At 38.0% G+C, this 14096-nt stretch overlaps 1 long non-coding RNA gene across 1 annotated transcript; it reads right to left on the reverse strand.

Moving 5' to 3' along the window:
* Nucleotides 1-35: 35 nt before the first annotated feature.
* Nucleotides 36-2395, reverse strand: LOC124282947. Its single transcript, XR_006900285.1, has 3 exons — nucleotides 2284-2395; nucleotides 1791-1900; nucleotides 36-174 (listed from the first exon to the last, which is right to left on the reverse strand). It is a non-coding gene; the product is annotated as an uncharacterized LOC124282947 (long non-coding RNA).
* Nucleotides 2396-14096: the final 11701 nt, after the last annotated feature.

A 14096-nucleotide genomic window follows, 5' to 3' on the forward strand; every position in this document is an offset into this window, starting at 1 on the left:
GTTGTCATCCAGGGTAGAAATTCAAACGAGCAGGTCTGGGTGTCGAAGGGGTACTTCCTGATGTCAATTTTGCAGCTTGTTTCACTAACCATTCCCGGTTCCCAAGTGACTAATCCACTGCTTTCTATGAAAACGAGAGTGTCCGGTGTTCCCAGGCTCGTTTTCTGAGAAACACTATTATAAAAAAAGAAGATGAATTTAGCATGTACTTTAGTAAAATTATTCGAAAACTGACTGACTGAGTTTGTTTTTACGCCGCTTTTAGCAATATTCCAGCAACATCACGGCGGGGAACACCAGAAATGGGCTTCACACATTGTACCCTTGTGGGGATTCGAACCCGGGTCTTCGGCGTGACGAGCCAACGCTTTAACCACTAGGCTACCCCACCGCCCCGAAGATTCAAAGAAGGTAGAAGAGACACTTAAGCCCCAATGATACCTTGCATGGAGACCTAACTTTGGTTGCTGGTAAAATGTGATGATTGTGTGTGTACATATATGCTGGTTCTAATGTAAATATAGTTGAATGCAGCTTCTGTGTTTAATTAGTTTACCTTACCATATTCAACATCATTCCCATTGGATTCAATGATGATTATTATATGATTTTATATAGAGGGGGTGGATAGGCTTGTGTATTCTTCCCTGATGCAAAACTATTGGAATATTGTTGACAGACTTTCCAGTACTATTAGTACTCGCTCCCTTCAGATAATGATGCTGAAAGTGCAATAAGTAATAGTCCTGGGGTTTTTTCAGTTCCAATTCAAGTTGCATGTACAGGCAGAAGCGTGACATGTGTTGGCAGTTACATCATCAAGTTAATATACAAAATTGTATACACATATGAGGGTGTACATATATAGATAGACAGGAGCTGGGTGACAATGTTATATCTTCAATGGACACATTAGTTTCCATAAGTCAAACTGTATGTGTGCTAAATTAAAATGTCAGATTTGGGTAAAAAGTGATGTCATTTCTTAGTAAAATAACTAAATTTATCATTTTTTATTGCAATAAATCTTCTAATATAGCATATGTCCTTGAGCGAAAGATAGATCTTGCTGTTTAAGGCTTGAAGTATAGATGAATCTTTTGGCAAGTAGTAAAATGTGATTGGTTGTTTGAGGACAGTCCAAACAAAATAATGAATTCAGATAGTGTCAAATTGGTTTGGAGGTTATTATTAAGCCAAAAGTTCCGAACAAATTGACATTCAACGAAAACATGTGATATATCTTCTGAGGCGGCTTTAGAAAATGTTCATGTATCGTCATCAACTAACTTCATCTTCAATATTTTTTTTGCATAAAGTATTCTGTTTATAAATCTGAATTGAAAGTCTAAGAGCTTACAGTCATTTGTACATTTCCTATAATAGCTAAATACACCTTTCCAGTCAGGCAACAGCATTTGAGCAAAGTGAGAATAAATGAGTTACGAGAAAGATGTTAGGGCTGTTATTCTTTAGGGCTTTTTTTTTAGTTTTTCAATGAAGATGATTTTAAGCATCAATGAAACATTCTATATTAATCATTCTGAGGCCCCAATCTTGATAACCCCTCTTTATGGCTGAACTCTTTATTTTGTCGTTTTAAATTTTCAATAAAAATCTGTAAATTATTTTATTGAGTTCTTTAATGTTTAAGTGGGTTGGGCAGTGCAGAGAAAATATGTACAGGAGTTGAGATTGCAAAAGTTTTAATAACAGTGATTTTTTTTTCAATTTCTTCTACGCCAATTGGCGAGTACATATTGATATGTTCTGAGCGTCTCATTACGTACTCATTGTTGATGACATAGTCAGGACGCCATATTTTCGACTGTGGCACAGTGATGAAGTCCAGGTCTCCATACTCACTGGCATTCCATGATAGGATTGCATCGTACCAGCGCTAAAACAGACAAACAAAATAGGATCCACCGAGCTTTTCTTTATTTGCAATTTGGAATGCCCCCCTGAGATATTCTCTAAATCAAAATTGTGCTTTATTACACTGCATGCACGAAAGGAGGTCCAGTATGATATTTGTAAATCATTCAGACCTTAGTGTATCGCTCGATGGCTTTGATTTGATACATTTCTTCAATGTTTTTTTTAACTTTAACACGGTAGTTTTTTCAGAGATTCATCTTGACAAGGACCATCATATGCATGCTAATGATTGACGTATACACTTTGTACATTACTAAGGGCAAGTATACATTATGTAATTCCGTTTCCTTGCCTTGGACTGATTATATGTAACAGGAAACAGTTGTTCAACGTTAAACTTACCAAGCTTAGAAACCCGTTCCATTTTAGTTTCTGAATCTTCAGATCCTGAATGTGAACATACAGTTAAATATTTAGAAACGCAGCTATAGGTTTACCACAAAGTGCTATTCTAAGGTATATCACATTACCTCACACATATTATATATACAGACGCACAAGCACACTTACATTCACATTTAATGAACGTTATGAATACAAAAGCTACGAGAGGGATATGACATATATTTCAGTGTCAGGTAGAAGTACGTACCAGGTAGGCGATGTTGTAAAGGACAAACCTCATATCCACGTTTACTGGCTCGGTTTGGTTGTGAATAGGGCGAATGTAAACATCGTATCCATCGAAGATTTCTTTCTTTAATTTCTTGACGTCTTCCGGGGTAAAGGCTACAACTGATACAGAGAGGAGTTTAATGCTATTCAGTGAGTGAGTGAGTTTAGTTGTACGCCGCACTCAGCAATGTTCCAGCTATATGGCGGCGGTCTGTAACCAGACATCCCAGTGATCAACAGCATGAGCATCGATCTACACAATTGGAATACGATGACATGTGTCAACCAAGTCAGCGATTCTGTCCACCCGATCCCGTTATTCGCCCCATACGATGGGTTACTGAGGATCATTTCTAACCCCCGGATCTTAACGGGTCTTTAACGCTAATGCCTACGTATTAGTGCTTTAATTATAACACAGGTGGAATTGTTCTTTAAAAAACGTTTATCAGCACACCAAACGGTATCTATAGAGTTTTAAAAATCAATTTACAAACCACAGACCAAATTGTGACCAAAGGTGCATTGCTCATTGGTCCTTAGAAAGACGACGAAATGGGGTGGGGTGTGTGTTATTTTCATGGCGCTGCTTTCAGTTAGCTTCATTAACTCTTAAGTTCATGAAATAAAAATATGTCCTTAACCAGCCAGTGGTGGTACTCTTAAGAATTACCATAGAGCAAATATTGTCAACACACTACATAGATACATACTGCCAACTTTCGTAGTGCTCTGTAGAGAACCGTTGTATATATAAACAATAGTGAAAAAAGTAATGCTTTACTTTTCCCTCTATTGCCTGTTGCAGCAAATGGACTGCACTAATAGGTACTGATAGCCTACATGCACAGCCAAGTACTAGTCGTCACCGGACGGGTGGTATCAGTTAGAGGTGATTGAAGTTTATTTGAGAGCTAGAAAGTGTGAATGGATCAGATGACTTTTTACATAAGACCTAGAACAGAAATTGTTCAGGAACCAAAGTCGACACCAGACCAACATTGGTCTTGTCCCTGACCAGTCAATTCTCCTTTGGAAAATACTTTGAAGAAGTCTTTGAAATTTTTCAAGAGAACTTTGGCGCGGAAGTAAGACTCAATAGGTACATTTTGGCACTTTTTGTGCTCAGTGTGCAAAGTAGTAGTGTGGAAGTTTTGGTAGCTATTTGGTAGCGGAAAACACGGCCCAAAACTTAAATCTAATATCGTTGCCAGATGGTGCCTTTTAGCGAAATGGGTGCTACAGTTGCAATTGAAGGGAATCTGATTAATACCAATCTGAGGATAGCCTTGACTGGGTAGTCTTTTCCACTGAATATTATATGTTATTAAATGTATCATAAGTAACCCCAGTGTTTGCTTGTGTAGAATTTAAGTTAATAGATTCTGTGTCATTACGAGGTCCATCATAATTTAAGACAAAGTCCTGTGAATTCCTTCTATTCATTCTGATGCAGCTACATGATATGGATACCTTTTGAAATGCACTAGTATTAACGGGTGAGAAGGCTTTTCTGGAAGACTGAAACGTTTTGCTATTTCTGACTGGGTTGAAATCTTGTATTAGCGCCTCTGTGGTGTAGTGGTGAGAGCGTCCGCCCGGAGAGTGGAAGGTCGCGGGTTCGATCCCCGGCCGCGTCATACCAAAAGATGTTAAAAAGTACTTGTTGGTTCCTGTCTGGCGCTCGGCATTAACGGTTACAACAAGTACAGGTTGGCTCGGAGTCAGTATAATGTGTCTGAGTGGGGTATTCATGCTTAACTGTGGCATGGTATCTCAGTGAGCTAGCACCATAAAACCAGTTTAAGTTTGTGCTAGCACAAGCAGCCACACATACACACGCATGCATGTATTATGAGCGAAATATTCTCAAGTACGACGTTAAACCCCATTTCACCTCACCTCAATCTGCATAGGATTTATGGAGACGGATTGTTTTGTTGGGTCTTCCCGACTCCCGGCAAAAGCTGTTGACGGTAACAGTTCAATTTGGACTAATTGTCGAACGGACAAATAGACTTAACTCCCTTAACAATATCGTGCTGGCGTCTTTGTTTGAATATTGCCATTGACACACAAATATATAAAAACATTATTATTTTCTTTCTGAATTTAAGAAATCAGTTAACCAATATCCTTTCGACTCGTGTGGTATGATATTAAATATTCAAGTAATACTTGTATGAATGTTTTAGATAGACTTCCCATTAGTTCTTCTGCTAATGTGAATGCAGTGGGCGAATCTTAATGGGCGCTTCTTTTGACAAAGAGGAAGCATCCATAAAATAACTTCTTTGAGAGGCATTTTAGAAGTTGTATAGATGAAGGAAAACCAAGTACTATGGATAGTCAACTTCTTTATTGCAATGCGTGCGACGTCATTGCAATAAAGAAGTTGACTTTCCATAAAACTTGGTTTTCCTTCATCCATTTAATTGACGAGAGTACGTTGTAAATACGTAAACATACTTTTTTGTTGCTTAAGGGATTTAAATCAATTTAATTTAAATTACCACCAACCTTGCACCTTATTCAGCCTTAAATAAGACTACCAAATTTTGTGTTTTTCTGACAGTTTGAATAACGGGTTCTTTTGCCGTGAGATTCATTTTCCCCATGACACTTAGATCAAGGAATGTAAACTTTTTAATAAACTGAATTGAACGTAAACGACATCCATTACTTCTAGTTTTCAGCTAGCAGTCACAAGTACCATTATCCAAAACGGACTACACACTCATTTGTATGTAACCCTGGACCATAAGAATTCCAAATTAAAGTTGAAGAACAAATGAAGCATTTCTCATTACTGGAAGTGATATGATCCATATTAGATGTACGTTTACTATTTTAACAACTAGGTTACAGATTGTTTTCAGGTGCACAGGTGACTAGCCTTTGTATTTATTTATGAATGGTGCCACAATTAGGCTAGGTCCACTCACCTTTTTGTGAACAGCTTCTACCATCCCTAATTCATAGTGATTCATAAACATTTGCTCTGTCACTATATCTCATCATGTCAATCACTGGATCTTCTAGTCCAAACTCGACTATTTACTGACCGCTGACACGCAGCTGAGTGCTGACTGGTGCGTTAAACAAACAAATACATAATACTGATAAAGTCGGACTTCCTATGGATGTGGAAAGGGTTTTGTCGCTTCTGTTTACAGATTTCAGGTTGTAATACGGCACAAACGTGTTTCTCAAACCAGACATTTGACTGTTAAATAATAATCGATTGATTGCACAATTTGCAAAGAAGGATAAATAGACATTGATCAATTTCTGAAAGGCTAATCTTGTACTATGTGGCTAAATCGCATAATGACCATGGAGCCCAACGTCGCTGCTTTTAGTTAAGTCTGATATCAAAAGCACTTTTAAACTTTGTTAAAAATGACAAGACTAATGATTTACCACATGTACTGCCCAGTAAATATCTAAATATTTGTTCTGGAACAAAAAAATCCTTTTAAACTTACAGATTTTTTTATATATATTGGTCATTTTCAAAGTTGGTAGTATTTTCTGTATACTACAAATTTTGAAAACGGCCCATATATATATATATATATATATATATATATACTAGCCACATAAAGAAACTGTGCATTGTCAAAATATTATCCCAGTTGATAAGTACGATAACAAAGGTACATGTAAACTTTAATGGAGGGATCATGAGACCATAACAAGTCGGGAGAATTTCAATTGAAAAGTCAATCACAATGACGTCACGAGTCCACAAGCGGAACAGGGGTCAAACGACCATGTCACAAGCTCAATAACGGGTATGTCCACCATCGGCATTGAGAACAGCAGTGCATCGACGACGCATAGAGCCCATCAAACGTGCAAGGAAGGCTTGTGGGATGTCACGCCAGATTCTCTCAAGTTCTGTTGCAAGGTCAAGGACGTTATCTGGCGGATGAGGAAGACGGCGTAGAAGTCGATCCATCTCGGTGAATTTGCAGGCCAAGGCAGTAAGTCAACGTTGTGGTGTTGCAAGAAATCCATAGCAACCCTTGCCGTATGAGGGCGGGCATTGTCCTGTTGGAATGTTAACCCAGGGCCATGACGTTGCAGAAAAGGAATTGCCACAGGTCAAAGAATCTGATCCCTGTAGCCCACACCAGTTGAGTTGCCCTGAACAATCACCAAAGGAGTTCTTTGGCGTGCTGTTATTCCACCCCAAATCATCACGGAACCACCACCACCAAAGCGATTCCTCTCCAAGACACAGGCCTGTGCATAACGTTCTCCCACGCGTCTATAGGCACGTTGACGTCCATCACTATGGGAAATGTTAAACCTGGACTCATCTGTAAAAACAACATTTCTCCACCAAAACAAGGGTCTGCGGACATGATTTCGGCACCACATTCGGCGAGCTTGTCGATGACGTTGTGTCAGGATAGGCCGTATGGCGGGACGTCGTGGTCTGATCCCGTGATGACGTAAACGTTGTCGAACTGTGTTGGGGTGGAGGGTCCTGGGATGGTTCGGGCAGTCATCACTGCAGTCTGAAACCTGTGGCGAAGATGGGTCACCCTTATCCATCTGTCCTGTCTTGGCGTTGTTACACGTCGACGTCCAGAACGTGGCCGATCGATGACGTCATTTGTGTTCTGGTAGCGTCTCACCGGGGCAGAAATGATGTTCCGGGGGGCAGTGGAAATGTGCAGCCACTTGTCATTGAGACATTCCCCCCACGGACCATCCCAATGGCCTCATGACGTTGTGCAGACGTCAGCCTTGGCATGCTATGCGTTTCAATAGCCGTTTAATTTTTTGAACGATCGCAAGGGCAGGGGTTGAGCTTTCCAAAGTGACAGTATTGTGTGGCATTCATTTGCTCTGTTTCTCTTTCCCGGAAAACACGTACAACAACGTATTGCACGTCTCAAGGACGAACCTACTGACGTCACGGAACGTGGCACGTGCATGCATGTTGGATACATGTCACTAATCTCTGAGTTTAAATCCTTATGTGTCTACACAGGTTTGTTAAATTTAGATTTTGTTTCTTTATGTGCCTAGTATATATATATATATATATATATATATATATATATATATATATATATATAGTTTATGGCACGGCTACCAGATGTGACAAAGGCACTTATTGTACGTTGTGTGAGTCACATTTTAACTGACATACTGACAAGCGACAAACGTAAATTTAAATACGAGTACGATATCACTGACATTCGGGTTTCCATTAGCCAAAAAACAGCACTTTAAACGGGAATATATGAGGGCGTGTAGAGCGCGACAATCAGATGTCTAACTCTCCAAAGTTAATAACCTGTGAAGATCCGGGTTAGAATTGGTCTTCAGTAACCCATGCCTGTTGCAAAAGGCTACTAACGGGATCGGGTGGTCAGGCTCGCTGACTTGGTTGGCCAATGTCATCGTATCCCAATTCGATTTATACTCTTGATTATATATTATATATATTCCATGTTATTTCTGCCTACACTAGATTAGGTGATTGAAGAGACTTACCATAATAAAGGTGCATGAGTAGAAGCACACCGGTAAGGGTAGTTGGTGCCATTTATTCAGGAACTTGGGTTCCGTGTGCCCTTCCTTCATCAAACTATCCGAGTGGTGCGGCACCTGGTCTGAATTTCATACATTCACACGTGCACTGATCAATAAATATATTTACCCGAGTCAACTTACAATATCGATTCATTGGATAAAAGATATCTAATTTGTGTTTGGACTTTGCCAATAATTACTCCAGGCATTTGCCCATTGTTTGTCAACGCCAAGACACTAATGCATTGGACGTAGAAAACAGTTTTAGCCTTTACGCTCAGAGGAATTGGAGACAACGATGATCAGGAACGTGTTGTCACTTAGTGACTTGATGTAATTTTGTAAGCCATAAGCGTTAATCCAAACAGTTGAGTTTGTGGAACAAAGTAGTGCTTCAATAATTATATAATATCATATGTACGTAAAATATCAATACCAAACAAAACCTAATCTATTTTATCTGGCGAAACAAATTACGCTAATGAAGATATTTGTGATTGATGACAGCGGGTTTTCTTCAATAGGACTTGTGGCAGGATACGTTAGTCAACTTATCTGGTGTACGCGTGGAAATGATTTTATGACAAAAAGTGATGACAATTATTTAATGTACTACAATAATAACATATGCTAAGCTACAAAATTCTTTCACGTCAAAACGAAATATCGACTGTACGAACCCATTAACTATATGGTTTGAACGTATTATTCTTCGCACAGTTTTTTTAGGCCAACCAAAAGCTCTCAGTGATCACAAATATATGGTCTCTGCGCTCTTTGTAATCTTGATAAAAAGTGCATGTGCAGTTGTACCTCAAAAGTTGTGAAATGGTTATTACAAATGCTGGAACTGCTGGAATGTTGATAAACATGAAGCGAAAGTTCACTGTTGGAAAGTTGGAAGTCACCCCTGTCGGCATAGAGTCTTAAAGTGTCATAAATCACCTTTAGTTCAGATGGGAAATCAGTGGAAGGGAATTGGTTATTTGATCGTTGATATTTCTGATAGACCTGAAGCTTAAGGTTAACATCATCGCCAAATAACCTTGTTGAGGCTTCGCCAATCCGATATAAAATTTAATTAAATGCAAAACAAAAGAACACAAATGGTCACTTTGGAGATGTCTTCTTGCTTTAATCTATCATTTTACATGGATTTCATAAAGGAAGAAATTCAACATTTTGCATATTGGTCCCCTGCAAACTGAAAATGCTGAGTTCTGAGTTAAACAACAATCAACCCAAAATGAAATGACATTTGCTTTCGTTTTTTATAAGCGTAGGTTTAACATCTTTGCAGAAATCCTGATTCATCTACATTAAGAAACAGAGGAGAAAACAAAGGGTCCTCAAGAGGATGTCTAACATGGAGTTTATCAATGAGGAAGGTCAACATTTTACATTTACTGCTTCCCTATAAATTTCCAAAGACATTTTGCTTTCATTTTTCACGATTTGTCCTGACCCTCTGAAGACAGATGTTGAACTCTTTCTTTACAGTAGCATTAAGTCTCCTGGGGATTTAGCAAATATTATTTGACAGTGCACGTCATTCTAAATCAGCGTTGTGATTGTACTAAGGACTTTCGTTTGAGATTCAGTGCATGTAAGTTACGTACTAGATACAATATTTAGAGCTGTGTTATGAAAGCTTAATGGGGTACCTGTGTACCTCTGTGACTTCTTATTGCATTTTGACCAGCAGTGCATAACGATCCCATTTCACTCTGGATTCCCAGCCAAACCTCATGTATATCAGGAAAAGGAAAACAGAGCATGTGCCTCATATGTTTTGCAAATATTTGTGTAACCTGCGTGTATAGCCACCCGTGAAAAACCGGTTTAGAATCGAGCTTTAGTAACCCATGCTTGTCGTAAGACGCGACTAACGGATGGTCAGGCTTGCTGACTTGGTTGGCACATGTCTTCTTATGCCAATTGCGTAGATCGATGCTCATGGTGTTGATCACTGGATAGTCTGGTCCAGACTCAGTTATTTACAGATCACCGCCATATAGCTGGTATATTGCGGAGTGCGGCATAAAACTCACTCACTCACACTTGTATAGCCATATCTACAATTATTTTTCTTTTCAATGGAGAGTTCACCCCAACTCGCTGCCATGACCTGTTTCCACTGAAACAATTATAAGGTATGTCCATTTATCTTTGGAAGCCGGGGGGGTCAAACGAATGGTGGTCACAATCACCAGTCCCGCAGTTGATTCAAATATTGGAGCCTATAGCACATAGTGATATGTGATGATATGCCCTGGTCGGATGTCTCGAAGTTCGGATAATTCGATATTTTTTCTTGGCCCCATGAATATCGAGACAACGGTGCTCGACTGTACTAATTGAATGTCATAGAAATACGAATCAGGTAGGCGATATTGGACAGACCTCATATCCACGTTTATTGACTCTGTGTGGTTGTGAACAGAACGAATGTAAACATTGTTTCCATTGAACATTTCTCTCTTTATTTGCTTGACATCCTCTGGGGTAACGGCTCCACCTGCCACACAGAAGTTCAATACATACAAACCTAAAGTCAGTGTATTTGTGTGCTTTCAATAAACAGATGGAATTTCTCTATAAAACAGATAAAACATCCACTTCACTTCACACGCCCACATACTAATGATGAAGCCGCAATTAAATTAGTGGCCAGTGTGTTGCAGAAATATACATTTGTACGACAAATGAGGTAGAAAGATGTTGCCAATGAAAAACAACCAAACAGGATCTACAGAAATACGAGCGCTTTCCGTAATACTTATTAAGCATATTGTCAGACCTAATACATGACAGAATTTAATTTCCTTCTACGTGCACAGCGAAAATACGGGACCTGGATCTCTAATATTTGGAAGCTAGTAAAGCCATGTGACTCAATGTATCGGGAATGGTCTAATCAACCAGGTGCCAAATTTTATTAGAAAACAGGTAAATCAAACGTATGACATCAACCATTTAGAGGAAGCTTTCCTTGACGAAGCCTATGAACTACACTGACCTGTTTTGGGAAAGGGTTAGACGAAAGGAACGGGCTGTATTTTCCCCATTTTCCGTCGAAAGATATCCTTATGGTCTATGATCTAGAATGATGCAAAGTAGAAAATTACACTGGATTTTAACTCAGTGAAAGTAAATCCCAATTCAAATCAAACTTGATACCTTGCAACTTTCGTGGTCAATATACGAATTTGACATCCACTCATTTCAACCTTTTAAAGAAGCTAACAGCTGAAGTCCAATTGAAAATGTGAAATATTTTGGATATTTATATAGCACACAGATACACGCAACTAGTACATGCTCAAGGCGCTGGTACTTTTTCCCTCGATCATTGGATGTCAATCTCAACGGCAACATCCTTTTGTCGTCAATTATCAGGACATTGACAGGTTACCATGGTAAAATGATTGGCTCTTAAAGGATACTTTTATTAATGAATAATTGATCCTTCCAACCCCAGCATACCTTTCTTCTTCATGTCGTTGAAGTGACAGAAAAATAGCTTGATTCAATTTATCAATTTGATTCTGTGGAAAATATGTATTTTATATAACATGTTTGTTCATATATCATATGATATATTACTATGTTTTACAAATGAATAATAAAGCAACAAACCGAAACAAATATACAATGTAAGTATGAGTATAGGTTCGTATAATATAAGAACATCATTATTATTATTGATCAGACTGTCCAAAGGCTTCTTTAAATGGAGGGTATAAATTTGTTAATTGATTCCTTTGTTGTCAAAAGAGTGCATTTCATACTAATCGAGACCTTTGGTATGTGTATTTAAACAAATGGTCTTCGATGAAAGGAGGGTATGAGTCAAAAGCTTCCATCACGTATTTGTCTTGACTAAATATAGTTCTTTTAATATTTGCCAATGATCTTGCTAAGCTTCATCCAATGATGTTGGCAAGTATTGGAGACCAGCAAACAATACCATACTCATCCATTATCGGCCATAGAATCAATTCCATCTAGGTATCAAAGGATAACGAACTGAAGCATACAATGAATAATTCTTGGAAACCAGTCGTTTTATTTCAAAGGTCGACAATCAAACATTGCCAGAGAAACTAGCACTTTGCTTCGTACGAGTGCCAGTCTCTGTGAATGTCTATGAATATGCTGAACATGTACAGTCATATAATAAACAAAGACATTCGAAATGTAATTAAATTTATCAACTATCTTAATTTAGCCAAATGGTTACACATAAAATTAGAACATTACTAAACAAGAAATATGCTAGAAACATCCGATGGAAACATGCAAGATTTCTTTCTCATGACCGAAGTTTTACGAAAGTATCACATTAGAGACTTGAACATGTAACTGTTGATAAATTCATTAAACTCCAGTTTTATGAATTTGTAATTTATATTTTAGAAACAAAATTAATCTCAAAACTACGACATTAGTTCCAATGCCCATGTATATATCAATATCATCATTTGTCCACTCTATTGCTATACCAAGCCTTGTTTTGATTAAGTGTCTATATTCATTATCGTCATGTACAATATTCATGAGTTTGTCTTGACTTTGACGAAAGACTAACCACTTCCAAAATTACCTCCCACGTCATGAAGTGTTGTTACAGCCTGCTTCTTTAGGTTTGAGCACGTAATAAAACAATACCAATACAATACTAGGTCATGGAAAGCAACTTCCCTCCTTTCCAAAGTGAAGTGAGTGAGTGAACTTTAGGTTTACCCCGCTTTTAGCAATATTCCAGCAATATCACGGAGGTGGACACCATAAATGGGCTTCACACATTGTGCCTATGTGGGGAATCGAACCTTGGTGGAAAGTCCAGAATATCAGATCTTAACTATGTCAATCACAAGAATATGTGTATTCAGCTGACTAACAAATGGTCATAAACAGAGCAATCCTATGATTCCCGCACTCCTACAAACTTTGGAGTAAACGTTAAAAACAATGTTAAGTTAGCGATGTTAAATAAAATAGCAATTGCACTTTGTCAACACTGGAAGAATACTTCCACGTGGTCTTAATGTTAATAAAATGTGTAATCATCTATTAAAACCCTTAGTTTGGTTATTGCTCATTAAAATCATTCTCTTAATTTCTAAGTGGTTTGCCTGATCCATTGTATGAAATAGGTAACAAGCAGGATATTAGCAGTCCACTGGACCATGGACTTTGTTGTTATAAATATAAGCTGTAGGGATTATGGGCTGTAGGGGTTTTGGGAGGCTACTGCGACACTGATTTACATTTCAAACATGGTACAGGTCATCAGGTTGTGAATTTATTCCTTTACCATGTCATCATTGAACCAATGAATTTTTACACAAACTTTCCCAGTCACAAACTAAGTTTTACAAAGTAAGTGATGTTGAGTAGACACAATCAGTTTGACCAGAGATCTTTCTACTTTCAATTAAGTGAAAAAAGCAAACTCGGTATACACCCCAGTTTTCTTTTTCTGGATTTAAGGACATTTGTTTTCTTCCTTATTAATATAAAAGTTCGTTTTTTACATAATACCCTATCATTTAATCCGTTTCGATTTTTACATTTTTCATAATCAACTCCAAGAGTAAAGTAACGAACAGTTCTATTTAATTATTCAGAAAGCAAATTGTTTATGTCGATGATTTCAATAGTCACCTCTTGATTATATATAATCTCGACGAAGGACAGGATATTCTTTTCATTTGACGGTGACTTATTAACATATTCATATGATATTGTCATACTCATTCTCTTGACTCCAAGAACGATTAATTATGAGTGTGGAAGGCATTGCTTTAGATTCTAATAGGAAGGTAGTATCCTTAGGCAAGCTGCTTGGATCAGAAAAGCTGGTATAAAAAACAGGAACGATTTTGTATGGAAAATAAATGCAAGAAATAGGTTGTCTATCCGTAAAAAAATCGTTCCTGTTCAATCAATTGCATTGAAGAAGTTGTCTATCCATAATA

This window comes from Haliotis rubra, unplaced genomic scaffold (genome assembly GCF_003918875.1).
Source record: "Haliotis rubra isolate DU_JTF1 unplaced genomic scaffold, ASM391887v1 Scf307, whole genome shotgun sequence".
Classification (NCBI taxonomy): domain Eukaryota; kingdom Metazoa; phylum Mollusca; class Gastropoda; order Lepetellida; family Haliotidae; genus Haliotis; species Haliotis rubra.